The 22,972-nt window shown below is 42.6% G+C and overlaps 1 protein-coding gene across 5 annotated transcripts in view; it reads left to right on the forward strand.

Annotated features, from left to right (window-relative positions):
* LOC138261200 (carbohydrate sulfotransferase 12-like) overlaps nucleotides 1-22,972 on the forward strand; it is a 116,542-nt gene that overhangs the window by 18,981 nt on the left and 74,589 nt on the right. For 4 of the 5 annotated variants that reach the window (XR_011199052.1, XR_011199051.1, XM_069209944.1 and 1 more), the window contains exon 3: nucleotides 19,108-19,149. The exons of the other annotated variant lie outside the window; for it this stretch is intronic. The gene's annotated coding sequence lies outside the window, so the exon portion shown is untranslated. The remainder of the gene's footprint in view (nucleotides 1-19,107; nucleotides 19,150-22,972) is intronic. 5 annotated transcript variants of the gene reach the window in all.

The following is a 22,972-nucleotide window of genomic DNA, read 5'->3' on the forward strand; positions in this document are numbered from 1 at the left end:
TTGAAGACTTTCTAACAGACTGTTAGACAGTGTGTATGTAATCCGATGGACACCTCACCATACCTGACTGAAAGCACCTGTACCCAACTATTTAACAGAGAATATAGTTATTAGAGGGGTGTGTGGTACCCCAAACACCCCCCTCCCTGCTACAACCTTGTCCCTCATGCAGTGGCACTGCTATCTCCTACGCTAGCGCACTGCCTCCCTCGCTGCCACACTGGCACTGCCCCCATCTCGCGCTGGCACTGCCTCCCACTCCTGCGGCACAACCGCGCACTTTGTAAGGCAGCCTTCTCTCCCTCCCTCCACACGACCCTCTCCGGATGGCAGCCTTAGGAACACTGCGCATCACTAACCTAATCTGCAGGGCATGCTGTCAAAATCAGAGGGCACTGGAAATCCAGCTTTACCATTCGAACATCAGTGTTCTTCCAGATACATACTGGGAAAAGTTTACACTGCAATAAATGCCATTCCATTTTCTAGTCATGGTCCAAACGTGTGGATTAGCATGCTATATGTCCACTCCAAGTACTTTGGTGCCTCATCAGGGGCAAGAAGCGCTATATGCAGCTGTGAAAAGTGCAGATCAAATGCATACATAAGGCTTGTAGTGATCGGCAGCGAAGGGGTCAATAGGGGGCAAGTCACTGCATACCAGCTGGTGTATATAACTCACACATGCTAATCACAGCTGACTGATACTGCGCAAAGGTTAAGAAGACCAGGTGTCCCGGATTTGCCCGGACAGTCCCGGTTTTTCACCAGCTGTCCTGTCAGATTTCGGGAAATTTAGGTCATGTTCGATTTTTGGAGAGGTGCACCTGAAAACTGTGGGACTTGATTTTTTTGTTTTCCAAAGAAGAGATAGTTATCAGATGTTATCAGAAAGCAATTTAATTAAAAGGCATTATACTAGCTTTAAAAATTGCATTTTATGTAAGTTCTTAGGGCCAGATGTAGGTAAGAAACAAATTGTGACTTGCAATTTGCGAGTCCGTGCGACTCGCAAATTGTAAGTCGCAATTTGCTATGCAGAAAGGTGTCTCAGACACCTTCTGCGAGTCGCTATGGGGTCGCAAAGACCCACCTCATTAATATTAATGAGGTGGGTCGCAATTTGCGCCCCCATTGCGACTCTGGGCACTCACGGGGATGGAGGCCTGCTGGGAACAGCAGACCTCCATGTCCGTGACTGCTTTTAAATAAAGCAGTTTTTTTTTCCCAAGTGTAGCCCGTTTTCCTTAAAGGAAAACGAGCTGCACTTAGAAAAAAAAACGAAACCTTTAGTTTCGGATTTTTTCAGGGCAGGTAGTGGTCCCTTGGACCACTGCCTGCTCTGAAAAAATAATTTTGGGTCCAGTCACAAAGGGGAAGGGGTCCCATGGGGACCCCTTCCCGTTTGCGAGTGGGTTACCATCCACTTCAAGTGGATGGTAAAAGCGACTCCATTTGCGACCGCGTACGTAATTGCATACCACTGCGACTCGCAAATAGGAAGGGAACACCCCTTCCTATTTGCGACTCGGAAATGCAGTTTGCGAGTCGGTTCCGACTCGCAAAATGCATTTCTACATAGCAAACACGAATTTGCGACTCGCAAACGGCGATTTTCGCCGTTTGCGAGTCGCAACTTGTTTGCTACATCTGGCCCTTAGTTCCTCTTCTGTAAATCTGTGCTGATGAGCGCTGTCATTCTGTGCGATTGTTTGAAGTAAAATAGTAGTCCTTCTTCTATTTTGTGTGAAGTATACCGGTTTTTGGCCTTAAACTTAAAATTCTGGTCACCCTAAGAAAGTGTAAATCATTTTTTTTGTTTCGCCTGTTTCATTACCAGCGTCAATGGTACCGTGTGATCGACCTCAGATGGATCAATCAGAGAGCTGGCTCTGCCCTGACAGGATTTGAACACGTGGCAGATCTTCGCAGCATGTGTGCAACCCATTCAGTCATCTTTCTGAGTTTATAGTCAGTGTGACTAGTTGGATCCTCCTTGCACCTCATAAAAGCCCCTCAGGGTGCCCAACTGAGGATGTTTCCTTGGCAGGACAGTGGCGCTGGCTCCCAGCCTTATCCTGCCTGGGGCCAAATTACCAGCATCTCTGAGAGTTGGGTGTAAGAGTCCCGGAGTTTTAGGTCAAGCGATTTTCCGACGTGTTATTTATGTGGGCTTTTAACCACCCGACAGCAGACCCATCACTATCACTCGTTCATGGGCTTGCCTTTCAAAAATCCTTTGTTATCATTGGTAGATGCTTTAAATTTGGCCCTCTTTGGGGCAGTTTTGTTACCGCTTTAGCCATTGACAATCTTAGATGGATAATTGCACGTTTGCCAATATGTTTGACTAGGTGAGCTTCTTTTTCCTTTCGTGTCTCTCCTTCGCACTCATACTCCTGACGGCCGTAGCACTTTGAATGGGCACGCTTATGTCAACTGTTTTACTTTTCATTTTCTATTTATGTTGCAAGAAAAGTCCAGTTAGGAATTTACAACGCTAATAGCTCTAACTTGAGAAAACACGAGACCCATTACATTGCAAATGCTTGTTTTTTTTGCTTAAACCCTCCTTAAGAGTACATGTGTTTTCAAGCAGTCTTCCTAGTGTGCTTCCCTCTCCATAAACTGCTTTGTGTTGCTCTGTCTGTCCCATCGGATTTTCTCCCTACCATGCATTGCTTTCTCTTATTTCTTTTTTGCATAGGCACTTCACAAGAGCATGGGTTTTCCATCTGTCTCCTTGTGTGGTTCTCTCTCCACTACTACTCTGTGTTGTACTATCTCATCTGCATGTTTATTTTCTCCTCCTGCATTCTCTGCATTTTTCCATGTGTTTCTCACTCTTATTCTAGAGCTCTGTGATTCTGTCAATGCCCACGTGCTTCTGTAGTGTCCCACTTGTGCTTCCACCCGCTCTGTGTGGCTGCTTTTCCACTCTCCCTCCAACCCCCATTTGGTTCTCCGTTGCTCCCCAAAGCTCTGTGGTCCTTTTTTTTTTTTTTTTTAATTAGCACATTCGTGCTAAAGCATGTTTATTTTATTTACCAATCCCAGTAGAACCTGTCTTATTGGATCAGTAAATAAAACAGGCATTTGCAATGCAGTTGGTCTCGCATTTGCAAGAGTTAGAGCTATTGGCACTGTAAATGATTATGGCCCTCATTTCAACCTCTTCGGTCTTTTGCCGAGACTGCCGAGGTTTCTCCGGGCCAAAGACCGCCAGTGGTGGCAGTCTTCCGCCAACCGTATCATGACTGCTGGCAGTCCTCCGCCCTTTATCGGACGGAGAGCCGACAGCAGCCATTCTGGCGGTCAGCGGTGAAGTGGAGGCTGCTCCACCGCCACATCATCAGAACACTGCCCACCGAATTACATCCCAGTATTCGGCGTGGCGGTGTTCTGGTGATGGGGTGCTGGCGGCGGAGCAGCCCCGATGGATCCCGTTCCCTCCCGGGGGATCACCGGAACAGGTAAGGTGATCGTCCGTTAGGGGAGGTGGGTCAGGGGGTGTTGTGTGCGTGCATGGGGGTGTGCATGTGAGTGTGTAGATGGGTTGCGTGAGTGCGTGTATGGGAAATGTGACGTATATGTCTGTGTGCATGTGTGCATGTATGTGTGCATGTATGTGTGAGTGTATGTGTATGAGTGGTGTGAGCGTGCGTGTAGGAGGGTGTTGGTGGGGTGTGTGGTGTTTCTGGGGGGGCAGGGGGCGCGGTGGGGAGGGGGTCCTACCACCTTTGGGGGGGATGTAGGGGGGTCATGGGTGTTGGGGGAGGACTCGGGGGAGGGGGCAGGGGGAGACCCCAATCAGTGCCAGGAAACTAATTCCCTGGCACTGATAGTGCCTACTGCCATGGATTTCGTGGCGGTACAAAACCCCACGAAATCCATGGCAGTATGCGGGGTCCTGATACCGCTGGCGGTCTAGTAACGGCCGCCGGGCTGGAGACCGAAGACTCCAGCCCAGCGGTCGTTACCACCCCAGCGGTCGAAGTGTAAAAGTGGCGGTTTTGCATGGCGGTAACCGCCATGGTTGGAATTCCATTTTTTATCCGCCCGCCTGTTGGCGGTATTATCGCCACTTTTACACCGACCGCCAGGGTTGTAATGAGGGCCGATGTCTTTTACACATGTGTTCTCGTACTATGTGGGTTGAACTGGAATTGTTAGTTGTGGAATGAGTGGAATTGTGTGGTGTGTAGTGGAATTATGTGGCATGGTGAATAGATAGGGGTGAGAGCTGCACAGAATAGATAGAAAGGAAGACAGAGAGGGATAGGTGGTTTGTGCATTAAGTGGTGAATGAAGTCAGGCAGAGGAGCATTAGACACCAGGGGGGTAGCTTGGCCAGTAAGATTGGGGAGAGTTGTAAGCTTCAGATTTCCTGACAGTCAGACCGGAATATAGTGTAAAAATACATTACAGGACAAACAGTTTGCATACAACTTTAAAAACTGAGAGGGAGAGAGCGTGTGTGTGAATGAATCTAAAAAGTCCTGGTGAAATCAGTCAGACATCTCCCCATACCTTACTGAAAGCATCTGTACCTAATGATTTATCAGAAAATTCATTTATTAGGGGGGTGTACCTCCCCACACTCCCACCGAAGCTACGTCCCTGAAAGACACCCCAAAAAGAGGAGGCAAGTGTGGGTTTGAGAGGCAGAAATGTTGAAAAGGCATAGGGAAGAAACTGTGCTCAAAGACCTGAAGTGAACCAATATGAGAGAAGCAGGAAGAGTGCGCGAGAGAGCGAGAGAGAGGTGTGAGATACACACAAGTTGGACTGGCACCAGAAGGAGAGGGGGGAAAGGAGAGGTGGCATGTGTGAGCAAGCAGTAGAGAGAGGAGACAGGGAGTGTAAGGGAGGGATGAGAAGGGGCAGTGGAATTGTGAGATGAGAGGGGGTAGTGGAAGTGTGAGGGGGAGTTGAGATGAGAGAGGCAATGGATGTGTGGGGGAGAGGTGACCATGGTTGAAGTGAGGTAGAGATGAGTTGTATTGGAATTGTTTGTTGTGGAATTGTGTGGTGCAGAGTTGTGTAGTGAAAATATGTGGCATGGTGTGCTTTGGGATTAAGTAGATAGTAATTAAATTGTATTAACTGTAGTGGAATTATGTAGAGTGAGATTGTGTGTTATGGAGTTAATTATGTGGAATGGTAATGTATGCTGTGAAATGGCACGGTGTGGAATCGAATTATGTTGTGTGCTGGTAAATTTTGTGGTCTCATGTGGATATTTGTTGTGTGTATGCACTCCCAGATGGGCTGGTACGACAGGTCAGTCTGTTAGCTAGCTTTTGGAAATTTGTAGACATGTCTTTGAGCCTAGTGACCCACTTTATTTTAAATTAAATAGCAAGTAATACTGCTAATGATGTGTTGCTGCTCGACAAAACATTTACTGGAGTAGGCTTTTTGTAAAAATGATTAATCCTTTGACCAACCTAAATACACCTGACCAACATGCCACAATAATAGATAAAGCACAGTGCCTGTGAGATGGATGCTATGTAAAGTAAGAAATGTAAAACTCAAACAGTGTGGTAGAAGTCCATTTGGAACATATTAAAGTATTATTACTCTAAATTAAGTCTTTCCTATAAAGAGCAACAAAAAAACAAAGAAAGCATGGCCAATATCCAAACAACAGAAATAACTTCCATATTAAAAAAACAGAGAAAGGGTTGAAGTACTGCTACACCATAGCATAGGTAGTTGGAGCAGAGTAATACACGTACAGACATATACTAATGTACTTGAGGCATGCATGGGGATCTTAAATAATAAGGTTTAAAGTAATACATAAGATGCACAGTTAAAAAGTAACAAGTGTTCTGTTAGTAATTCACTGTGGTGCATGTGAAAAAATACAGATTTTCGCTTCATGGAAAGATAACGGTTTAATGTCACCTTCCTTACACTCTTTACTTTAGATTGGAAACTGACTCACTGCAATATAATGGGCGGGGCAGCTTCTTCTAAAGATCCAAAGATGTGCAATGTTTGAAGCATAGAGATCCACTCCTCCAGTACATACACAGCAAAATCAATCAGGCCACACAGTTACTCAAGGATTTAATAGAAATGGCTAGTGGCACACCAATCACAGGGACGCAATGAGTGTACTGTTGCTTTCTTACCAAGGCGTCTCATTCAATAACGGGCACCATCTTATAGGTTATAAATTGTATACAGAGCATATTACAATCCAGAAAGCTTAGCTAAAAGAAGTCAAAGTGATGACTTAATGCTGGCCCTGTTGCACCCCTGAAGCAGTGTTCTACCACATGGGGAATGGAAATACTGAGCTGATATATTTCAGTCTCTGCCTCGTAGAATGGAGGATACACCCCACTCAAACTTGTTGTTGCAACACTAGCCTATGTGGGAGACACACCACTGGCAATACACAAACAACACTTGCTCTTGGCGTACAATGACAGGCTGCCATGAGCTGGAATAGGAACCCGTCCGCAAAGATCCAAGAGTGACTCAAGGGTCTTACATGCTGCAATGACACGACTGACAACTATGCTGCTCATCTTTCACAATCAGCGAAGACAAAAGACATTAGGGGCCCACTGAGGTTGCACCTGAATGCCTGCAACCTTGTGCAGCAAACCTGGCATGCAGTGGGGAGCCCAGGAAATGAGCTGTAATACTGACGGCCTTCCATGAGTCTCAAACGTGAACAAATCTTAATTAAGACTCTAAGGCCCAATATCTTTTATTTTAAAATTACAAAAACGTTCAAATAAAATTCAGACTGTTCGGATCTTGAAACATTAATATGCCTATCATGCAGTGCATTAAAAAATAAATGCTTGTGCAGAACACCGAGCTGGGCTGCAGAAGTTGTTCTGTCTCCTAGGTCTTGCGTTCTGTTCATCTCCCAAAAAGTTGATTTATAAAGGAGGTTATAAACCATACTGGGCAGCAAATGTGAGTGGAGGAAAAGGTCCAGTCTCTGGCTGGTGCACAGATGCTCTGTCACAGGCGTGTGAAATGCAGCTTCCCACATCCTTGCATTGGAAAGAGCTGTGTGCATGCAAAAGGTCAAGGGCCTTAGAACTTAAAGTGCACGATTTTTTGTGAGAATTGGAAATGATAATTACATTGTGATGTTACAGTTAGGCTGCCAGGAGAACCGTGAGTCTAACTGTAACATCACAATATAATTAGCATTAATTCTGACCTCAAATGTTGGATCGAGCTTTTGTTGTCAAGTTTGTTTTTTCTACTTTGTACATTGGTGTATGGTGGTGACATGCTGGGGCGGGGAGTGAGCCTTGGTTTGTTGGGAATCTCACAAATGGGTGACATGAAGGGAAGTGGATTAGGTTTATGTGAAGAATCCTGATCAGGCCCATGCCTCTGGAGGAATACCGAAAGTTAGTAAACTTTCACATTTCTAGCAAAGATGCCCCTTTAAAACTACAATGTGATCTGCCCTGAAACGTAAGGATTAGACTGCAAAGGGACATTGTTTACCCTTTAAATAAACAACTGCTCTAATTCAATGCCTATACTTAAACAAGCATTTACAATGCATCGGGTCTCGCGTTTGCTCGTGTTAGAGCCGATCGCGTTGTAAACTCCTAACCCGACTTTTCACCTATCGGGCAAAAGTGCATTTATGCACGTAACCCGAAAAAGTGAAATCAAGTAGGTAAAGCGCTCGACTTCTGCCAAGCGAGATCGGGCTCGTAAATTAGTTTAAAAAAAAGTCCACCAGCCCGATGGAAAACAGCGAGCCTCGCATGTTTTCTGTACTTGGTCGCTGCGCTCGAGGAGGGCTAGCCACCGGAAAAGGCATGACCTATGCGTGCCTTCGACTAATGAAAGCAAGCCGATTTAATTAGGGAAGCCCACGAACCAATAAAAAGCACTGACGTGAAGTTGACAGGGCTCGGAGCCCTTTTCTAAATACTAAAGAGACTCCCTGCTATACGCATGCGCGAGCGCATGCAAACCAGGCTCGACCCTAAAAAAGACCATTACCCAATTGTGGGAGGACGAAATTTGTAACCTTGAGAAAAGTGTTACGCCTAGTTTGAAATTTGAGTATAGCGGGAAAGTTGTATCCTGCAAGTGTGAGGCGGCATAGGGTGGAATAGCTGCAGAAACAAAAGAAACCAACATGGCACAGAGAAGCCCCAATAGCTTTTAGCAGACGTCAATAGCTAGAGGCCTAGTGTGTGGACAGATCAAAGAAATCTCCATGCATAGTAAAGGATCGAGCCTGATGAATCTGAGTGGATTACATACAGAACAACATGAGGAGACGGGCAGTGAAGGACAGTGCCGTAAGGAGGCGTATTTATATAAAGAGAAAGAACACACCATCCTAAAACCACTCGAGGCGCTGGTGTTAGCGCCCTCTGGGCTTAAGGCGACATGACACGTGAGCCCATGGGGGAATTGTTTCTTTGTACAAATTAAAGTGAAGGTAGTGAGGGCTGAGCACAATCTGCACCTTTAGAATCAGAGAGACTAAAGCTCCCTGTTCGCAGCAGGTCTTACAGACAGGCTCTTACACAGTGAGAATGGAACAGAAAAATAAAGACAATGAAGCACAAACATTACAACAAAAACGTGGTTGAAGGGCAAACAAATACAGGCTGCAGTCTCAAAGGCACAGAGAACAAACAGAGCCAAAAGCTCAGCTGGAGCTTCGGTCAAAAAAATAAAATAAGGGCAGATAAAAATAAAACAGCAACAAACGTAAATGAAAAAAAAAAAGTCTGATCCGCGTGCTCCCTTACCACAGCTGCACATTTTGCCTCACCTCTCGAGCGGTCCACTATCCCTCCAGCGTTCCTGTTTGCTTCCTCGATCTTCATGGCTGATACCTATGGAGTTTTCCTGGGAAAAGGCACACTAAAGAACAGATGGCTGCTCAGGAAGAAAGTGCCTCCTCTGAGCCTGGGGCTGTTACAAGCTGATAGTGTGGAAGAGCGGGAGCTGGGCTCTGTGCGGCAGGACCAGCATGCACATAGGAGACGCACTTCCACAGCAGCAGTGTGCCGTTCTAGAGGCCTAGCTTGCAAAATAAATTCAACTCATTCTACAATAGGGTGACCACCTGACACTGAGGCAAATTCTGGTCACGACTGTAAAAAATGTAGGACAATGGGTCAAAATTCAGGACAAAGGGTCAAAATTGAGGACAAAAGTTCAAGAACAAACATCAGTTTTACAGACCCACCCAAGAGAGGCCATGCCTCACTATGTTGTCACTGCATTTATTTACTCTTTTTTAACATAGCACTATTTATTCACTGTGGTCTTTTAGTGATTGCCTCCTGGTATGCTACATTCAGGTGTCACACTAGGTCCTTGTTCAGTAGTAAATTAATGCCCTTCAGCACTGTGTCAAGGCCATCACCCCTACCCAGAACGACCCAGTCTTTCTTGAAGAGAAAGAAACAGCAACATTTTGATTGTTTCTGAACATTTTAAAACCCCTGGCAAACAGTTTGGGAAACATTAAGGTAGTTAACCTCATGCTAGTTTAGACAAATTGAACAAAAATATCTGGCTCACCCGAACTGCCCATGGACTTTTAACCTAAAAAAAATGTAATGAGGCAGGGCAGATGGTGTGGGCGACAGACTCACACCTAATGTCAGGATGTGAAGTACCCACAACTTGTCCATAGTCTGACAGCACTAGAGTGTATGTCTAGGACTCTACATTTATCTCAGAAATGGGAGCACAGACTACCAATCAAAGATAATAAAAGAGGAGGATAAATCCAGATTAAATGGGAGATCCATGGCAAGTGAGTCAAAGTGTTGTTGCTAAGAACTGGGTAAATAAGGAAGTGAAGAACAAGGTGGGACAGTTCCTAAAATCAGAAAAAATGGGTCCACCAAGACTATGGGGAGGTATTGGTTACCTGGGGAGTGGTCTCTGCACACAGGAGAGAAACCTAAGAGGCACTGTCAAGTGGTTGTACAAGCAACACCCATCCACCTTGGCAAATTCTTCTGGTGCAATGGTCTGCTGTTCGAGCTTGTGAAGGGTGAGCAGGGGCCACACCCCTTGCAAGGTTGTGCAAGGCAATTGCCTACTTTGTCCATGTCTTTAAATGGTTTTGAAATTGAGCAAAAGCCAAACTAGTGATCTGGGTTATCCCTAAGTGTCAAGTACATACAGAATCTTCAAAAAAGTTTTTGAATGTAAATTGCACAAACAAAAAGTAAAAATGTTCAAATGTAATTAGTGTTTCTTTAACATATGGCACAGTTTTTCTCTTTATATACAATTAGATCTCAGATTGAACTGGGAACCAGTTACCTTTTGATACCTAGTGATTAATATCTGCCAGTCTCCCACTCACACAGGACAGCTGTACTCAGAGCAGCTTCATCAGTGGCATGCTGCAGGTGTCTTAAAATTGGGGGATTTGTTTCTGGACAGGGAGCAACTAAATTTCCAAACCCTTGTGACAGACTACCATTTTCACCCCGGTCAACTCCTTACTTACAACCACCTTAAATAATCATTAAATGCCCTATTTCATGTCTGCCACCTAGCACTAACCCTACAAGAGTTGTGCCAGAAGCTCTACACCATAGGAACTGGTGGCAAAGTGATAGAATGGGTGTACAGACCTTTCCTGCGACATGGAAACCACTCCAGGTCTTCTCGTCATACTACCTGGGTGATTGATGTGGCCAAACCTCTGCAAGATACGGACTGGACTAAAATACTGGACTTTCCCCACAAAGTATCCCACGACTGTCACTTTAAGTACATTCCTAGAGCTTCATTGGGAATGCATTCAGCCCGTTGCTTGCCATTGGCCTTGTGGTTTGTAACTCACATTTTGTTGCTTTCAATTTGCTGGCTGTATTTATTTTAGGCTAAGCAGCTTGAGTTTGTCCCTTTCCTTGCCTAAACCTTTTACATTATCCTTCTGAGTGCTCTCTTTCTGTAAACAGGCCTGTACATCTTGTTCTTATCTCATCACATTTGCTGTGCATTCAAAGAACAAAGTCAAATGTCAGGCTCTGTCTTTGGTGAGAACTTAGTGGTTACTTTTCTTACTCTGACTTCAAAGTGAGAGGATTTATGCTACAATCTTGCTGGATACTGGGGTTAGGAAAGAGTGTTTTTTCTATCACATGACAACATTTAAATAAAGTTCAGAATATATCAGAATTAGGAGTACAAATGAAGCACAGTTTCGTTAATTCTGAACTGTGCTGGAAACAAACACCTTCATATCATTAAAACAAATCATTGCATTAGGTGATGCAATTGCCACACATCATTGTCTGTGCACAATATAGTTTGATTTGAAAAACTGTCTGTGCAAATGTAATGGTCATTTTAATCTATGACACTCTTTGACACTGCACCACTCTGCATTACTGCACTCTCTGCCACTCTATTGTATGCCACTCTACTCCACTGCACTCTATACTACTCTACACCATGCCACTGTATGCCGCTGCACTCTGCGCCAATGCACTCTAAACAATTGCACTGTTTGCCCACTGCCCTCTACTCTGAACCACTATACTCTACGCCACTGCTCTCTGTGCCACTCTAACCACTCTACATCACTGCAATGACACTCTACTCTGCAACATTGCACTCTCCGCCACTGTACTGTACACCAATCTACTCTGTACTACTGCATTCTACACCACTACACTCTGCGACACTCTACTCTGCATCACTCCACTCAACTGCACTCTACAGCACTATCCTCTACACTTCACCACCCTACCCTACTCCACTGCACTCTCTGCCACGTGAGCCTACTCTGCACTCTATGCCAATGCACCACTCTACACTACTGCACTCTCTGCCACTCTGTTCCACAGCACTCTATGCCACTCTACTCTGCCCCCTAAACCACTGCACTCTATTCCAATGCACTTTAATCAACTGCACTGTACCCCACACCACTACACCACTGCTCCTATGCCTCTTCAACTCCACTCCACACCACTATGCCACTAACATTTAGCCATGAACAGCAGCCACTCTGGTGTATAACATGGCTAAAACACATTGGCAAAGCCAATAACGCTTCCGTAGACGGGACCTATTGGCTTTGCCAAAGTTTGTTAGTACTATGAGGTACCGAGGTCCCTGAAAGAACTGTGAATGTGTAAATCCTTATTTTAAACATGCAGTTGACGCCTCTTTATGGGTAGTAAGCGCTATATAAATACAATTACATCATAATATAGGCTGCTACAAAATGCGCAAATACATTTTGGTTAAATTAAAAAAAGTGCTTCTCAAATACAGATATGAATAATATACAGTTTATACCTAGTACTAAAAAAAAATTCTAATACACCATTAAAACCACACACTCCACAGCTCACCTTGGAACACCATTACACCATTACCATTACATTACCACTTTAAAAGAAAATATCTTTGCCATCAGAAAGCTTCAAGTGACTCCTTTGATTAAAGTCAATGCAGGTTTTCAAACCCCTTTGCATTTGCAGATTTACCAGTTGCACACATTTGCATTTGTTTAGGGAAGGAGACACCCTGGCAAGAAGGCCTTTTCTAATCTGTCTGCCCCTGCCTGCCTCCCTCGGAGCACAGGAGACTCCCTGCCCTTCAATCCAGCTGGGGCAATTGATCTGCCTGTAATTTCGCCCTGCCATCCATTGTCCTTTTGGTGAAAGGCTAAAATTACGGACAAATGTTGTCCATTAAGCCTTTCATCACAGACAACGGATGGCAGGGCGAATTTACGTGCAGTCCATGAAATTTACGGACGGGTGGTCACCCTATTCTACAAACAAGTTATCGTCTGAGAGGTGGTGACATAACTTACAGAGCTGACGACTTTGAGACCGGAGAACTGGGTTTTGAGTCTTAGTGTTGGCTCTTCAGGTACTTACAAAAACATGCCAATGGGAATTAATAAAAATAAAAGAATGCTGATCGGGGGATAAAATAATATTAAACAAAGACAAATGGGGAAAAAAAATCAAATGCAGAGCCAGTGGGTGAACTTACAGAATCGGCTGTATGAACGCTTACAGGAGCTGAAAACATTAGCAGAAACAAAATAAAACAAGCAATAAAGGGCCTGGGACTGCAGTACAACTACAAACACAAAAAAAAAAAAAAATATGTAAGCTTAAACATTGTAGGATGCGTATTTTGCAAACATAGGAAGGTAGTGTTTGGTGCTCGCTGCAGTGCGACTGCAAAAACAAAAAAGTTCCACAAAATGCATAATAAAGATAACCAGTGGAACAAGATTGTACTTGGTCGCTGTGCTCGGGGAAGGATAAACACGAAAGAAGGTATGACAAATGTCTGCCAGAAATAAATAGGAACAGAGCTTACAAGAGTGGCAAAGGGACTAGCCAATCACAAGCTGTGGGTCTAGCATTAAGCCCACACACTACTTACAGCATGTCGAGAGACAGCGCATGCGCGCTGCCTAGGCTCAACCTAAAAAATAAAACAGATGGCATCTGGGTCATTCCACTGGCCCCGGCAAAAGTTTGGATGCATGAGTGCATCAGTGGAATGACACAACCACCATTGCACATTTTTTTAAATGATTTTGATGAAGCAGAACTGCATCTCGGTTCTGTACATCAACACCAAAATAATTTGGCTATGCCAGTAGTTCCTGAAGCCGGCTTTTCCAATGCTTGTTTTTCCCTGCTGTGTTTCATAATGAATATGGATCATTGCGTTACAGTTTGTGACTAGGCGAACTTTATTTGGGAAATGTTTGCAAAACAGCTTTACTGTTAGCTTTGTTGTTGTTGATCTGTTGTGAACAATACACTGTACTTTTCATTTGCACTTGATTTGATTGCTTTCTTCTCCACCCTTGTTCTTCTCTGCTTCTGGACATCCTTCAGATTGAACGATTTACATCCTTCGCCCCTCCATGGGAATTCACAGCTTTCAGTATTTTCCTCCCCATCCACTTCTCATTAATTTGTAGCACTTTTCTTTTCTCCAGTTTTACTGGTAACAGGGTTTGACAGCACTGATGAATATGTGAATGGATGGAATTATGTTAAATTACTATAATTTGTGTATCACACAGTCTGCAATTAGCATGGCATCATAGTGATGTTGGTTCTCTTTGGTGCTTTCCATGCCATTCCAACATTCCCACCTCAGTCTGGAAACTTCCTATGATGACATGTTTAAGATGTTGTGGTCAGTGTATATGACTCAGTGGCGTGACCTACTTTGTCTGGGGTTCACGTTGGAGAATATAAACACCATTATTTCTTAATGCACCTGGGTCGTAAGAATATGAAAGTAATACATCAGAAACCTTGCCACCTACAACTACATTTAAAACTGTGCTTTAATTAAACCGTTATGTGGTGTTTTTATGCATGGAAATCGTTAAAAAAAAAACATAAGGTCCCAGGAAGATTGCTATAATAAACATTGCTGTGCATTATTCCTTAGGGGTCTGCGGCAGTGCTTGCAAAAGCATTGAAATGTGATGGGCTGATTTGGGTGTTGGTTTGATAGAGGGTGAAGGTTTAGTTTGAACGTCCTTTACTTTCCCTGCGGTGATAGTATTGGCAATGCAGAATAATCACTGAAACAAGTGAGATGGCCAAGGTGTCCATGCATGGTCAAACTAATGCGATGCACCACTCCTAGATTTTGCTAAGGCACCAAAATAGATCAGGCCTTATGTCAGATACTTAAAAGGGGTCATTGGGTCCGCCCTTTGTCTTCCAAGTACAGCTAATAAGATGCTTTGGTTCACTGTGAACTTCATTTATCAAACAATTTTTATATACACAAAATGATGAAGCATCTTTGACACTGCAAATTTCACTCTATGACGTCTGTACTTGATGTCTGTGGCTTCTTAGCCAAACAACACATTTTAAACAAAATCAGAATTTTGCCTTAAGGAAACGTGCACCCTCATTAATTATGTTATTTACTCAAACCACATTTGAAATACAAAATACTTTTCATTCTTAACATGTAGAAGGAATTAAAAAATGTAAACAAAATTACAAATATTTCCCAAGTTTGCATTAAACAATTAAATCCTTTTAAAACATAGGTCTTAAAAACCTTGTATTTTGAGGAATTATCTTTTACAAATTAAGCATGCTGAATATTTTGCTTCCCATTTTCACATGGAGGGCAAATCCTGTATGGCACTTAGATCCTGTCCTTTTTCTCTCATAAGGCAAAAGTAGACCCTCAACTTAAAATTCTGGAAACACTTCCTTACTTTGTTTTCCAAAGACTCGTTTATATAGAAAAGTGGCATATAGTATTATAGTATTTCTGTCACTAAAAAAAGTACCTTTTTTTGTAAGACTGTATGAGTTTTTTATGTGTGTAAGTGCTGTGTGACTATAAGTGGTATTGCATAAGCTTTGCATGTCTCCTGGATAAGCCTGGGCTGGTCTTTCACAGCTACCTCTAGAGAGCCTGGCTTCCTAGACAGTGACTACACCTCACATAGGTGATACCTGGACCAGGTATAGGGTGATAACACCATAGATGCTCACCACACACCAGGCCAGCTTACTACACACAGAGGCTAGAGACCCTATGATGGCCTGGGGCTGGCTCTTGACACTGGCAGCAGCCTCTGTTGGTTGTTGCCCTTGTGGTCAGAGTTTTCCCTGGGGTGGGGACTAAAGTCAGACCCAAGGGGTGGAAGGAGCCACATCACATTGTTGGACAATGTGCTATTGTCTGCCTCCTGGAATGAATCTCTGAGCAGGGTAAGATTAGGTGCTGCACAGGTGGACGCCCTAAATGAGGAGAAAGGTTCCCCCTGGGTTAGTTCAGTGGGCCCTGATAGTGTTGACTGAGGGATCCACCTGGGTTCAGAGAGGCGTAGAACTGGAAACAACCCCTGCAGTAGTGGGCCATTGTCCAGGTTCTATCCCCCTAAGCAAGGAAGTCCAGCAAGGTACTGATTGGCCTACCCTGGCTTTAGGCTGGGATAGCGTTGTGTCGGAAATTGCCCTTTTTGCAGGATTATCCACAAACTTTTCACCTTCTTCCTTCTATTTTTTCTGATTTGTTTTTGCTGGTTTATTGTCTCTGTGCACTTTACCACTGCAGATCAGTGCTAAAGTGCTAGTGCTCCCGATGCAATTGGACCTGTAGCACTGGTTGTGCCACCCACATGAGTAGCCCTGTAAACATGGCTCAGACCTGCCACTGCAGTGTCTGTGTGTGCAGTTTTAACCTCCCAGTTCGATCTGGCAAGTGTACATATTTGCCAGACCCAAACCTTCCCTTTTTGTACATGTAAGGCACCCCTTAGGTAGGCCCTGGGCAGGGTGCATTGTATGTTAAAGGTAGGACATGTACTGATGTGTTTTACATGTCCTGACAGTGAAATATTGCCAAATTCAGTTTTCACTGTCGCAAGGGCTATCTCCCTCATAGGTTAACATGGGGGCTGCCTTTAAATATCTTTTAATTGTAGTTTTCCAATGGTCTAGCCATTCCATGGTAAAACTGTATAGGCAAACAAAAAAGTGCTGGCACTCTGGGACATAAAAATCTCTTCACGCATGGAGGAATCCCACCCCAGTATCCTAGAAGAATCAGAACATGGAAAAACCAAGCATAATCTACATAACATTTATTTTGCCTGTCGAGCTATATGTGGGCCTAATACAGGGTTCTGCAAAGTCAGTCCATGCCAGGTTTTTAGCATATCCACATTCAGAAAAAATATGTTTCTGAAATCTACATTTTTCTAAATGTGTATGTGCTAAAAATCTGGCATGGACCTGGCTCTCCAGTACCGACTTTTCAGAACCCTGGCCTAATATAAACTATAGATTAGAAATAATCTACCAACTCTGAGGGTAAAATTCCACAAAAGCATGGAAAGAACAAAATGGCTGTACAAAACTGTAACAGCTTGCATAGTAAAGGTGAATAAATTAGTGATTATTGGGGATGTTTAGCAACAGGTGTATCAAGTTCATAGGAAATTCAGCAATAGGCAATAATTAATACCCAACCTCTTTTAAGATCAAGCTCTCTGTTAAACTGGAATATCGCTTGGCTAAAACAAAAAGCAGATAATAAGGACTGGGTTGTTTTTATAAAATCCTATGATATCTGCTGTTTCCAGAAAATCTGAGAAACGGGAGAAAGCACTCTGGTTGGTTCCACATCATATTGTGTACCCACTATAGATTTTAAGAAAGGCAGACTAAAAGGTGGTTTTAATACTTGTATTTTGAATGCTCTTTCAGCAAATGCCCATGTGCCTCACAGTATTAATAACAACCTATATCATATACTAATGGTAGGAAGCAACATTATTATTATTGACCTGTTCAATGTTTACCTCCTTCTGGATCAAAATAACATCAGGATTTAGAAGTAAAACAAAAATAATTTTGGTCTGCCTAGGTTTTAATATTAAACCACACAAAATGATGATTGAGCTTGATCTAAACAATAAGGAGTCTGTATGGGGTGTACTAGAGCTCTTATTAAATGTATTGAGGTACACTAAGGGGAGGGCAGCCATTTGACTCAGTGATGCCAATGTGTGGCCTCCAAACTCTTAATTGGTGAACATAACAGGATACCCACCAAAGAAAACCTTCAGAGTCTGCAGCCATGCCAGCTTAATAAATTATATCCTAATTTATATTGAGCCTGGGCATTTTGTTACTGACATGCATGCCAAACTAAGAATTGAACATGATTGTGAAACACTAATTGCAAGGCTTCTAACTTCCACCATCCAAAATGGAGCATCTTTTAACATCGATTGATCTGGCAATAAAGCCTTGTGGGAAGCAAACTCTCATGACACACACAATCATAAACTAGATGAGATCTTTAGGAGTAAATATTGAAAAATGATTGATCAAGTGAATACTCTGAAATGGAAGTAATTCATACTTTTGTGGAAATATTGTTACTCATTGCTCTCGTATCATTAAAATAAGTTATGAATCCAAAATCTGTAGAACATGCGTAGAAAAAACATAGAATGTAGTAGTAGTAGTAATACCTTTATTCGGTTTTAAATAAAACCATAAAAGCACATAAATATAAAACAATATGTACATTTTCCAAAAATTGAATATGAGAAAAGTAGATTAAATAGAATACATAAAAAGTGCCAACTCACAACAAAACTTTTAAAATAATTAAAAACTGTTTGAATACCTAGGCTTCAGTGGTGCATATTACAATTATTTACATAGCTTAAAAACAAGTGTAGAATCAACATACCAGCCAGAGTAGGTGTTGACAGTTAAAAGCGAGAAATCTTCAAGTGTAGGTGGAAATTTTACACCCAATACATTTTGTTTCAACTCCTGAACCACTTCCCCAGATATGTCAACGTCAGTTGTGGGATCTACTATTATTTATCCTGAGGCAACATATACTTACAGCTGACTCGCCATGCATACAACAAATATCTAAATAAATAATCCAGAGATGATGCTGGTGGACCTCATTTGTCTTGCTGCCAAAATACGGCAGATTAGTGTAAGCCATGATTTTCTATTCATAACATAAGTAGGGCAGAAGAATAGTGAGTGTTTTTCTGATTCAGGGCAGTCATGGCAGAAGGGGGAAATATTTTCGGCTGTTCCATCTGCAGCGAAAGCTGTTTAGTGGCAAGATACTGTATCTAGATTGTAGGTATAAGGACTTGGCTGGCAGAGGTACACTCTTATTCATAAATTCCTTGCAGTGCAAGTTATCATTAAAGACCAAAAACCTACCAGTTAAATCCAGACAGTATCCTGGTTTAACCATGAGCCACCTTGAGAACAACCAGGGTGTTTTTGTGATAGTTTGAGGGTTTGTCCACAATTCACCGATGCCCAGAGTACTTAACCATGTTTTAATGTATTTCAACCAGAGAATGTTACCTTTGCTACCAAGTGCCATTACTTTACTCAATAATACTCTCATAGAAAGTGGACAACTGTTGTGCCAAAAACATGTCCAATATGCTAGCGGTCTGAATGCTGCCACATGAACAATATTTTGCAAACCCAGATCCAAGCGTATAGGCGTTAAGGGCGCTTTATGGGGTAATCTCAAGATTAATCTCATAAAAACATTCTCTGTTTTTTCGAACACTCCTAGGTTTTGTGAGCTCCAAAGCCAAATCCTCCGCCTTTGTAAATTGTAAGTAGTCTGTTTTCATTGTTTTATAAACTTCACCAGATGAATTTAGTGGTTCTCATTTTTAATTGTATTTTATATGAATTGTATAGTGAGTGGGCATGATTTATTGAGGCCTACACCTATCTGACATAGACTTTATCTCCCTTCCCGTTGGTTCTTGTGTTATGTTCGCTTGGAACGTAACAAGACCCAGATCCATTTAGTTTGTCTTTTAACTTGAGAATTGAGTGATTAATTATTTGATTAATTATTTAATCCTGTCTTTTATCTGTTGTGTGGAAATTGATTTAATATGGTTGTGTTTATTTATTATTTGTATAGCTTTTGCTGAAACAAATAAAGTAAAAAATACTTCTTAAGCTAAAAAGCAAAAATCGTGGTATGATAGACTGTAATACCCTCCTCAGATCACATAGATTTCCCCTACCCAAACTGTAAAAAAGATGCCAGACTTTTCCCAGTTGATAATGCAAAATTAGATCTATGAGTAGATTGCAGCCTCAGCTTACTTTTCATGGTGAGACCCTCCCCAGGTATTTTTGTATTTCTAGCCCCTATAATTTACCCATCATTTATCACTCTATTTCCTTCTGCAAAAATCATCACATTACTTTTCAGGGTATATAATTTTGAGCTATTTTCCTCAGTGTAATCATAAGAATAATCAGTTTTTGTTGTAGGCTGATAGCTGTCAACCCTGTTAGGAACATATCACCCATTCATAGGAAAGAGGATTCTTTTCTTGTGTTCACAGTCGCTGCAAACTTACAAACCAGTAGGTAGACAACATGACTGTGTTGTCTGTAGACAATTGCATTCAGCATATGTTTAAATATTATATTCACTTAAAAATCAAAGGTTACAGGGATGTTATAGTTAGGCTCACATTTTAAACATAAAAAACATAGAATTGAGCAGTTACAGTTAGTTATTACAAGTAACTATAACTCGTGCCCTAGTTACCGTGCTCGTGCCGCTGCCATGCAGTTTTCTCCTCAATAGTTTTACTTCAAATATTACATTGATATTATAAATTATGTTATCACAGATGTCATGAGTGTTGCAATATGTGGGATAATTAGCAGTGCATTGCAAGAGTGCGCCCAATGTCCAACCCCTACAACCACCCAACCTTCCGCCACTTAGAATGAGAAATGTTCTGACAAATTAAGCAAAAACTGTATCTGACAAGTACAACGTGTGGACACCTTTCTGTATGTACCTTAAATGTTTGAAGTTGAAAAGAATTTAAAGCTGAGAAAAGACAGCTGGCACATCTAGACTGGAACCCTAAACCTTCTTTGTGAGGGTCTGAGAACTTAACCACTAGACCGCAGGTCACTCCTTACTATGCAGTGTCCAGGCATCTCTATGACATTCAGTCCAAAGATGGTGATGGTAAAGAGATGTAAATGTTCCATCAGTAGGAATGTTTAACATTCAAAATACAGGTAAACAGACAGACTGCCATGAGATACCAGGATTTGAACCTTCAACCCACTGAGTGACACTCAAAAGCTTTAACAGTAGGTCATAGGTGACTGTACTGCTGTGCATCAAAACGTAACTATAAAATTGCAACCAAACATCTTGCTAGTGTGACGCTTTGAAGTGATTGTATGGAGAAACCATTGAAATAGCAATCTCTCTCTCTTTCTCTCTCTCTCTCTCTCTCTCTCTCTCTCTCTCTCTACCATCCAGTTATGGAAGGAAGAGAGAGAGAGATTTAGAGAAAGAGATTGACAGAGAGACTTTGAGAAAGAGAGGTTTTTTGGGGCTTTTATTAATGATATACTCAGTATGAGATATAATCGGACAAATCCAAAAGAAAAATGCATTTGTCAAGTAAATAGAGTGAGATCACCTTTTCGTATGTACCTTATATACGAGAAGTTGAAAGGAAATAAAAGCAGAGCTATGGCCACTGACACACCCAGACTTGAACCCTCAACCTTCAGTGTGAGGGGCTGAGATCTTAACCTCTACGCTACATGTGACTCCTTAAGCTGCAATGTCCAGACATAACTAACGCATTCAACCCAAAGATTTTGATTTGTAAAAGACGTACATGTTACATGATGGGGAATGTGTAACGTTCAAAACACTAGTAAATATACAGTCGTACTACCATGATTTACGATGATTTGAATCTTCAAACTATCGAGTGACAGATCAAGAGCTTTACCAGAAGGCTTCAAATGACTCTTCTGTGCATCAAAATGTAACTAAAACATTTGAACCAAACATCTTGCTAGTGTGACGTTGCAGTCATAGTTACAGGACCGCTTGAGGAGCCTCAAGGCCCCTGCAGTCCCAGCTGACTCCTGTCACTTGCGGGTGCCGGCATTGCTCCCTCAAGCAGGGAGCTGCTTTAAATAGCAGCTTCCTCCTTGCGGGAGCAATAATGAAAACTCTACTTTCAGCAAGGAGGAGCTGTTTGACAGCTTCTGCTTGCTGAAAATGTAATTATGTTTCCTTTTGCTTGGTGGCAGCTGTCAGCTCCTGCCAAGCAAAAGCAGACAGCTACCTCCTGAGGGTGGACACCTCAGGCGGTAGCAGGAGCCAGCCCTGGGGCCCCCGGAGCCATGCATGGCTCCACGAGGGAGGGGCCTGTGGCCCCCAACCATCTTTTTAGATTTTGCCATGGTGGTCCCCGGGGGTCCGCAACAGCCCTGTGCACCCCTCCTCCTATTTTGCTTGCAGTGCCCCGTTATCTAGACCACCAAGGGCACAATTAAAAGCAAGCGTGGGAGACCGCAGTTGTATATATAGATTTCTTTTTAAATCATGGCAAAATTCGCGAATATTCACTTTTAAAAAAAAATTATTTTTAGCCCTGGGGGCGGGGGGGCAAGGCTAGGGCGTTAGGGTAACGGTACCCTGCCCGCTTTTGTATATATTTATCATTTTTCGAGACTCGGATGAGGCTGAGTCTCAAAATGGCTGCCAACACTGGTTGGAGTGTTGGCAGCCAATCAGATCTCTGCATGAGATTGGCAGGATTTGTGAATTTGTCACAACCCCATATATACAAATTTGGATTTCCTTTAATTTCTCCTAAACTACTGAACGGATTTACACTAAATGAAGAAAGGCTGTTCTACGGACCAAACGCTACCTTTCTACCAAATTTGGTGTAATTCCATCCAGTGGTTCGGGCTGCAGACATGTCTGAAGAGTCTATGGGATTTAACATCGGGAAACACACTTTTTTTTTACCTCCCTCCCTTTTTCTTCGCCCCCGTTTGACGGATCATCCTGAAGCTTTCTATGCTCAACAAGACCATAGAGGACACTTTTTGGGGGGGGATGGGGTTTGTGAAGAGTTGTCAAATCGTGCCAAAGATATTGGCAAGTCAAAAAACACTTTTCCTCTGGTGAAATTCTGTGTTTTTAGTTAAAATTTAACTTTTTAACATACTTTTTCACCTTAATATAATGTCACTTTAACCTTTTTTATGTGGTTTCTGAAGTTTTTTTTTTAATGCAAAGTAAGATATAATTAACGTACCTAGTTGTAATATCACTTTAACCTTTGTTTTTTCAGGGACTCCTTAGGGTTTGTTTAAATTAAGTAAAGTCTTATTAACATACTCAAACGCTGGTGAATGGGCAGAGTCATGTTATGCCTGGGCTCTGGCCATGCACAGAGTGGGGTTCGGTACAGGTCTGTCCTGAGGCCAGGCCCTTCATTCACCACCACCCATGGGTTGCCAACCCCCACAGACACCCAGCCCACATTTTATTTTTTTGCAATTCATTTTCCCAGCCCCTCTGGAGCCCCTTGAGACTCACGGAGACCCCGATATTTTTTAAAGTGCCC

The sequence above is a fragment of the Pleurodeles waltl genome, chromosome 10 (genome assembly GCF_031143425.1).
Source record: "Pleurodeles waltl isolate 20211129_DDA chromosome 10, aPleWal1.hap1.20221129, whole genome shotgun sequence".
Taxonomy (NCBI): domain Eukaryota; kingdom Metazoa; phylum Chordata; class Amphibia; order Caudata; family Salamandridae; genus Pleurodeles; species Pleurodeles waltl.